Source organism: Drosophila santomea, chromosome 2L, assembly GCF_016746245.2.
Source record: "Drosophila santomea strain STO CAGO 1482 chromosome 2L, Prin_Dsan_1.1, whole genome shotgun sequence".
Classification (NCBI taxonomy): Eukaryota; Metazoa; Arthropoda; class Insecta; order Diptera; family Drosophilidae; genus Drosophila; species Drosophila santomea.
In genome coordinates, this window is record NC_053016.2 from 24,741,758 (window position 1) to 24,751,253 (window position 9,496).

Here is a 9,496-nt window from a genome sequence, read left to right on the forward strand (position 1 = left end):
AAAAACATATACAAATTAAATTTTTAAAACTACTGTAATTTAATTTTCAAAAAAAAAAAGAAATTACATTTAAAAAACAAATATTTCATAAAAATAATTCATAAACAAAAATATTATTTATAAAATAAATAAAAATATGGAAACTGTTTATTGCAAAATTGATTTTTTGATGCACGAAGTGCGCACATAAGCACCGAAGAATCATTGTCTTCTTATATCTTTCAAACGTCGCACGCTGGATACTCTTAATATAAAATCATCTTTGAAAATTATGATGCATTATTATGTACATAGATTGTGCTATTATTATTTCTATATTGAATGAAATGAAGGGCATATCATTTTTACAATGCATGTGCATACGTGTGCACCAATACAGTGGTCAGCTGTCGCTGTATGCGTACAAGAGAGCTGCTGGCTTTAGAGCTCTCCGCTCTCTGGCTTTTGAACAAAATTTCGAGAGAGCCTGGAGCCACTTGAAAAGCCACCACGAAAAAATCGTGTGCAAAAAAATCGTACGGCGTTACGCATCTTGTTATTCTAATGTCTTTCAACCAACCGTGTTATTATACCCGTTACTCGTAGAGTAAAAGCCAGCACGAAAAAATTGTGTGCAAATACATCATATGGCGTTACGCATCTTGTTATTCTAATGTCTTTGATAAAACTAACCACATATCGACTTCCAGCGATCGATTTGACATTCATAGGACCGCACACGTCGCTATGAACTAGTTCAAGAACACTTTTTGTTACATTCCGCCTTTTGTGGGTATGACAACCAACAAATTTTTGCCTTATTGCAAATGTCATAATTTGTTATAACATTAATGTTTTTAATATTAAATGTTTTAATATTTAATGACTGAGCCGTCAGTAGGGTAATGGACAAGGGGAATAAAGTGTAGCTTCAGCTTGCTAGAAGAACGCGCCGTAATTGTCCATACACCAGGAAGTGTGACTATAATCTCCACGCGAGGGCGGCTGGAAAAAGGTCCCCTAGCAAGGTTATGTCCCTGCCAGAGGATGCTGGCAAATGGTAGTCGGGCGTCCCGGGCCGGACTAAGGTGTCATTCGACCCGTGCCGAGAGGCAGCCTGACTGAGGGCCCGGGTCACAAAAAAGCTCAGTCCCAAACGAAGACCTCAGGGTACCTGGCGACCCCCTGTTCTAAGAAGCCTTACACGGGCGTCGCGGATCTCCGCCCGAGTGGACCCTCCTTTTCTCCGCAACTCAAGGGAATCACATGGAGTCAACAAAAATAAATATAAAGGAGTCAGGATCTCCCAAAAAACCTACCCAAACGGCAGTGACGACTGAGTCTGGCCGTACAAACTTTAAGGCAGCGAAGTTGGCGAGTGAGCCCACCTGCCTGGCCAACACCGCAGGTTTGGGTTCGGGTGAATCCCGCCTCAAAGCTGAGGCGACTGAGTGCAAGCCGCCCAAAGCCGTCGCCATGGGAACATCTCCAGGCCCTAGTGCCATGATGCCCCCTTCAGGCGCAGCCAAGGACGGCAAGCACCCAGTGGCAACCGGTAAGGGCAAACATACCTACGCAGAGAAACGATCTGCGGGTCAAATCCTACGCAGCCAGGAGAGATCAAAAACGGCTCCTTCGGCTGAGTGGATGAAGAAGGTGGAATGGGCTAAATCCGTTTTGCCAAACTTCGGCAAGGAAGCCCCCAAACCACCCAAGCCCACAAAGGTCAAAAAGCGACCTCCACCTAAGAGGGAGCCCTCCCAGGACGTCCCCTCCGACCCCTCGGCAAAGCGGCAACGCGTGCAGCCAGGGCGATCCTTTGCGGAGATCGCGAAAAACCGCATTCTCCTGGGCGTGGTCGACAGAAACGACCCGAGTGGCAGGATTCCACGTAATAAGTGGAAGTGGGTAGAGGCAGCCCTAGCCATAAAATGTTTTGAGATTCTGGCCAAGGAACCTGGCCCCCCTCCTGTCTGCAAAGACGTGGGATGGTTCCTAGACGGCGTCAAGGTAATCGCCTGTGACGATGAACGCTCTGCGGAGCTATACAAAGCCGCAGTAAAAGAGCTGGGGGAGGTGTATGGGGGCGCCGGACTTGTTGCGCTGAGCTGGTCTGACGTACCTTGCCGACCCCGGGCAAGGATCTGGATCCCGTGCTGCAGCGCTGCAACCAGCAACTTCCCTCCCCAGCCTTGCGAACATGGGTCAATTGACGGACCTGGACACATCGGACAAGGAGGGAGCCGATACAACTGTGGTGAAGAGGCCCACAGCAGATGTCCGTGAGGCTTCTGCAGATAAACCTCCACCACAGTAAGGCAGCTTCCGCTGCTCTTCAACTCCATCTGGATGAAGATGGAGTCGACATAGTCCTAATCCAGGAACCTTGGATGGTGGGAGGAAAGGTTTCAGGATTATGGACTAACGAATATAAGCTTCTAGCAGCTCCCAGCGAAGGTAAAATAAGAGCCTGCATTCTAGCCAAAAAGCACCTTAGCATTTTCCTGCTCCATAATTACAGCGATGCAGACAACGCGGCAGCCACCGTGGAGAGTCAGCCATCTCTGTTCCGAGTGCTGTCATCATACACGGCCTACGAAAGGCAAGAACCGCCGGATAATAGCCTATGCGGATGACGTTGCTATCATCTTCACAGGCAAATACCCCAAAATGCTATGCGATCTCATGAGAGAAAAACTTCAGATATAAAAAAGCTTCAATTGCACTTTTCACGTGCAAGAAAGCAATAGGGCTCAAATGGGGCAAGACACCCTATATAGAAAACTGGATATATACGGCCATTGTCAGACCAATACTACTGTACGGAGTCGTGGTATGGTGGCCGGCTCTGAAAAAGAAATCCATCATAAAAATGCTAGCAAAAATGCAAAGAGCTGCGGCACTCTGCATCAGCAGTGCTCTACGCATCACCCCAAACGAAGCCCTAAATGCCATACTCAACCTCCCAAGCCCAGAACTAGCTGGGATCCCAAACAGTGGAACCTACAAGAAGTGGGTCACTCATGTATCCTAAAAAACATTCAAATAGTCCCCTCCAGGACAGACTACGACACTCCTACGGAGTACATACAAACACCGTTCAACACAATCAGTCCAGAGAGGGACGATTGAAACTCACAAATACCTGGCGGCCAGAATGCTATATGCTTCTATACGGATGGGACAAAACTACAGAACAGAGGAGGAGGAGGAGTTTACTCCGAACAGCTAGGCCTACGCACCTCGTCCAGACTCCCCGATTATTGCAGCGCCGGAAGGCTCACATGTAAACATTTTCAGTGACAGCCAAGCAGCTATTAAATCGATTGGCTCAATCTCTAGTCACTCAAAAACAGTATCGAATTGCCGATCTTTACACGAGATGACACAACAATTCGTAATCAGCCTTATATGGGTACCCGGACACAGGGACATAAAAGGCAACTGCATCGCAGATGAACTAGCTCTAGAGGGCACTACCGCGCCACTCATACAAGAGATGGAGGGCATGAGTATGCCTTTAGCCACTTGTAAACTACTACTTAGGGAAAACCTAAACCGTAACAAACAGACAATATGGGAAAACACCACACACTGTCGCCTAACACGCCAAATATGGCCAAAAATAAGCTCAAAGAGAACGTCAAAACTTTTAAGATTGACCAGAGCAACCCTCAGCACTGCTATGAGAGTCATCACAGGGCATTGGTTAATAGGCACCCATGCCAGAAGACTAAATGCCCCGTATAATGATTCTGCAGTAGCTGTAGGGACGAAGAAATTGAAGAAACAGTAGAGCATCTACTATGCCACTGTCCAGCACTGCAAGCGAAAAGACTTGCTCAATTAGGAAGCAGATTTCTGATAGACACGTCTGACCTGTCCGACACCGATCCACATCGGATACAAAAATTCACCAGCGCCTCTGGCTGGGGAAACTGCTAGCTTCACACGAACCTCTGCGGGCAAAAGGGGAAAACATACACGGTATAACAACGGAAATCTAATGGTCTAAGTGCGTCGGATAACCGACGGCCGGTGAAACCTAACCTAAACCTAATGTCTTTAATATTTAATCCATGCACAAGCTTTTTCTCGCTGAAATCTTTCAAATTTTGTATATTTAAATGGTCGAACAGATATGCACTTTAAATTTATTTTCGTATACATATAAATGGTTTTCTTGCGTTGCGCGTAACACAATTTCACCGCTTTTGTTGCATATTCCTGCTCTGTTACTTTCAAACTTCGTATGGTGACCGTATTTTGCTGCTTTGCCTATCGATACAAACTTAATGTTTTACGGTGGGACATACAAAACGTCTCTCATTGTTATTTTAAGATTTATCTACTGCTAACATGATCGTGGCATTATTTTCAATAATATTTGGAAATTTAGTTTTGTCACAACACATGTGTGAAGTAGCGTAACTGTCAAGGCACCACACTTCTATGCATTAAAAAATTTGATTATTCGCTTTTTTTCTTTTTTCACTTCTTTCTTTTTGTTTCTGTATTCACTTGAGCGATATCCCGGTTTGTGGCAATTGTAGCATTTTCCTTTAAACTTATCTTTGCCTTTTTGGCAATTGTCATTCTGTTTTCTGTTGTCTTGCTTTGTGTATGTGTACACGGGTTCTGTTTCTTCTAGTTTTTATTCTTTTCTGGCGCCTTCTTCGAGAAATTTGATTTTTACCGTTTTAAATGCCGGCATCTCGTCGCATGTCTCTATTGCGACTTCACAATTTTCCCAAGAATCAGGCAAACTAGACAAAAACATTATGACCCTTAACTCAAATTTCAAAGTTATTGCAAGCTCTGCCAATTTACTATCTATGTTCACAAACGAATTAACGTACTGATAGGCAGTATCCCAAGATTTAATCTCTCTAGTCTTTGATATACATAACTGATTGGTCCCGCCGGAATATAAATGCTGACCAATATTTTACATGCTTCTGCCGATGTTGCTCACGACTTCTACTGCGAGTGCTTAAAATTCAATATTAAACTAGCTAAAGCTTTTTAATCAGCTGTTTGCCTGCGGTGCTTCATCGGACTTGATGTGTTTTTCGCTCCCAACATTCCACAAATCCAATTTAGTTAATAAGCTCCACATAGACAAACTACACATACTCATTACGAAATTTTGACTGACGTTTTCTAGTCTTTTTCACAATTCACGAGCGATCTGAGCCCATAAGCTTTGTTGTTTATTTAGATAATAAAACAGACGCGCAATTTTGAGTTGTGAACGTTTAATAAAGAACTGACTTCAGTAAGAGAATATAAGAATGTGTAAAGCATATGAGATTACAAGGTTACCAGCTAGTTGGTATGAAGGTTACAAACAAAAGATACTTGATAAATTTCTAATATTTGCGAAAAATAATTTTGCACCGCCCAATCTAACGCCCACAAACCGCCCAAAATTGCCATGCCCACAATTTTGAAAAATGTTTTGATATTTTTTCATATTATTATTCTTCCTGTAAATTTCTATCGATTTGTCAAAAATCGTTTTGCCACACGCACAATGATAAGTACACCCTTACTCTTACTCTTAAGCATATAGACACATTACTCTAACATCTATCCTATTCATATTGTATCCTATTTTTATACCCGTTACTCGTAGAGTAAAAGGGTATACTAGATTCGTTGAAAAGTATCTAACATGCAGAAGGAAGCGTTTCCGACCATATAAAGTATTTATATTCTTGATCAGGATCAATAGCCGAGTCGATCTGTCGAGATCTCAGGAACTACAAAAGCTAGAAAGTTGAGATTAAGCATACAGACTCCAGAGACATAGAAGCAGCTCAAGTTTGTCAATTCATATTGCCACGCCCACTCTAACGCCCACAAACCGCCTAAAACTGCCACGCCCACACTTTTGAAAAACGTTTTGATATTTTTTCATTTTTGTATTAGTAATTGTATTGTAAATTTCTATCAATTTGCCAAAAAACTTTTTGCCACGCCCACTCTAACGACCACAAATCGCCAAAAACTGTCAGTGTAAGTAACGACCCCGTCACTCTGGCCGCAGTCTACTGCCCACCTCGTTTTGCAGTTTCTGAGGACCAATTCTTGGAATTTTTCAACTCACGCCAAGCACACGCACTGGGGTTCACGCCTTTTAAACCCAAAGGGCAAACAACTTTACAACGCGCTCATTAAGCCACGAAATAAGCTCGATTATGTCACTCCGGGTAGGCCTACATACTGGCCAGCAGATCCAAATAAGCTCCCGGATCTCATTGACTTCGCAATAATAAGAAAGATCCCTAGAAATAATATTACGGCTGAGTCACTTGCAGAACTATCATCAGATCACTCACCAGTTTTACTTGCTCTCAGGCATCGACCACATATAACTGAGCCACCTACAGGCTGACAGGCAACAGGACCAACTGGGCAAGGTACACGAAATATGTTTGTACTCACATGGTACCAACTCAAACAGTGTCTACCCATGAGGATATTGACCGCCTGACCGAATCGATGGAGGAAAATCTTGTTGCTGCAGCCAAGGCCTCTACCCCTCCAGACACACACAAAATGACAAATCATACCAAGATTACTCTCGAAATCGAACAGCTAGTACTTGAAAAACGAAGACTAAGAAGAGAATGGCAGAATCACAGATCCCCAAAGGCTAAGGAACAGCTAAAGATAGCAACACGTAGACTAACCAGGGCACTTAAGCTTGAGGAAGCAAACGCCCAGCATCTATATATCGAACAACTATCGCCCACCAGCAAGAAGAACCCTTTGTGGAAAGCACACAAAAATATTCAGCCACCAGCAGAAACAGTAGTTCCACTGCGAGGCCCCTCAGGAAGCTGGATACGCAGCGAACAAGATAGAGCAAGTGCATTCGCCGATCACCTTCAAGGCGTATTCCAACCAAATACTGCTAGCAACTCATTTGTCCTACCTGTAGCAATTAAAATCCAGCCAACAATAAATCCGATAACATTTAGTCAACGTGAGATAGCATCTATAATAAAAGATCTTGAGCCCAAAAAATCACCTGGACACGACTTGGTGACACCAAAAATGATCATAGAACTCTCACCGTGTGCGGTTCTGACCTTATGCAATCTCTTTAACGCTATTACGAAACTTGGATACTATCCCCAAATGTGGAAAAAGGCGGTCATCCTACAGACCAATGAGTCTCCTATCGTGTCTCTCGAAACTGTTTGAAAAAGCATTTTTAAAACACCTAGTTCCCTACTTAAGAATGCGAAACACAATACCATCCCATCAATTTGGTTTTCGCAAAAATCATGGAACGATCGAACAGGTCAATCGCATCACAAACGAAATTCGTACTGCTTTTGAGCACCGGGAATACTGCTCAGCAATATTATTAGATGTCGCACAAGCATTTGACCAAGTCTGGCTGGAAGGACTAATGTACAGGATAACAAAACTGCTTCCGCAGAATACCCACAAAGTGTTCGAATCTTATCTCTTCAAAAGAGTGTTCTCAATCAGGTGTAACAGTTCGACTTCACACGACCGCGTCATCAATGCTGGAGTTCTACAAGGAAGTATGCTGGGCCCCCTTCTTTACACTTTATATACAGCAGACATGCCTACAAACTATCAGCTCCGCAATACTCAGCCGATCCAAATGCCCATCAAAGGCAACAGAAAAACTTGACTGTCATCTTAAAACAGTGGAAAGATGGTTTGCGGACTGGCGCATTAAGATAAACGAGACCAAAAGCAGACATGTAACATTAACACTGAATAGACAAACCAGCCCACCATGCACCCTAAACAATACACTCATCCCGCAATCAGACGTAGTAACATATCTCGGGTTTCACCTAGATAGACGCCTCACCTGGCGGCGCAATATAGAATCTAAATAGACTCATATGAAGCTTAAAGCAGGCAATCTCCACTGGCTTATTAATTGCAACTCTCCGCTTAGTCTGGAATACAAAGTACTTCTCTACAATACCGTGCTGAAACCCATTTGGACATACGGCTGTGAATTATGGGGAAACGCGTCCAAAACCAACATTGAAATTATACAGCGAGCTCAGTCAGCGATTCTGCGAACTATCACTGGGGCGCCATGGTACCTACGCAGCGAAAGCATCCATAGAGACCTCAACATAAACCTCGTCAACGAGGAAATCCAGATGAGAAAGAGTAAACATCAAGCAAAGCTCGCCGCACACGAAAATCCTCTCGCGAAGTCGCTCACGCGTGTATGTAGTTACACCAGACTAAAGATTCTCCAGCCCAGCAAAGAAATCCTAGGGCCGTCTCTAACAATACAACTATTTAATATTGTACTTAAACTAATTTATATAATAAGATCTGAATAATTATTTTTAGTCTCAAAATATGAGAAGATCCAATAAATAACGCAAGAAGTTCGTAAAAAAAAAAAGTGTGAGTAACGGGTATCAGATAGTTCCTATAAAACGACGGCGCAAACGAAGCTCGGGACCGTTCAATAAGAACGCACAACCAAAGGAAAATCTCAGAAACGGAAAATACAAGGACCTAGCGTGGTCAAAAGGGATTGTGGAGTCAGTGATTGGTGTCCTGAGACAGGAGTGATCCTACCAGACGTGCGCTTTCAGGTGTTTGCAAAGATGATTCTGAGAAGAGGCTCTGGTTCGATCTAACGGAAAACACACCTTGCGGCCGCGCCACCATAATATAGGTCGCGCTTGAGCCGGTACGGGGCCTGTTATCGAAAACGACGCCGGACGACGAAAAATAGACGCGCAGCAGACGACGAGGACCGTAGGAGTCCATTATCGAGGGGTCTGATAATAAAGCTATCTTAAATCTAAAACCCTGTAGTATATACATTTTTTGTATTTGTTTTACATTGTTAAGGATTTAGTTTGGTCGTATTTTTTTTTATGGCTAAGCTATAAGTTATGCGCACTTGCTCTCAATTACAAGCTGAAATGCCATCATAAGGCTTTTGGCATATGACACAATTTTCTTAGCAGAGACAAGCCGTTCCGATGAGTTACATTTACCAAATTCCATTGTTGCCAGAAGTAAATTTTGTGTGTGAGATTTTAAGATATATCAAAACAAATAATTTTAAATAAGTTTAATATCAAATATTTATTTTACAATTTATAAGGAGTGCATTTTTTATTCTAAATGCATTATTAGGGATATAAAATATATAGAAAATACCGATTAATAAATATATAAAAAAAAGGTATATATAGTGATATATTTTTTCTCATGATACATTGATTATCGTTTTAGTGAAAAGAGGACGTACCGAAAACGGAGGGGAAATGAGCGCATACAAAAACAGCGCAACCTTCAATATTTGCAGCAATTCCATTAAAAATCCACACATCAATACTCATGTCACACTATTTTTAATTACTAGATTCGTTGAAAAGTATGTAACAGGCAGAAGGAAGCGTTTCCGACCATGTAAAGTATATATATTCTTGATCAGGATCAATAGCCGAGTCGATTTGGCCATGTCCGTCTGTCCGTCCGT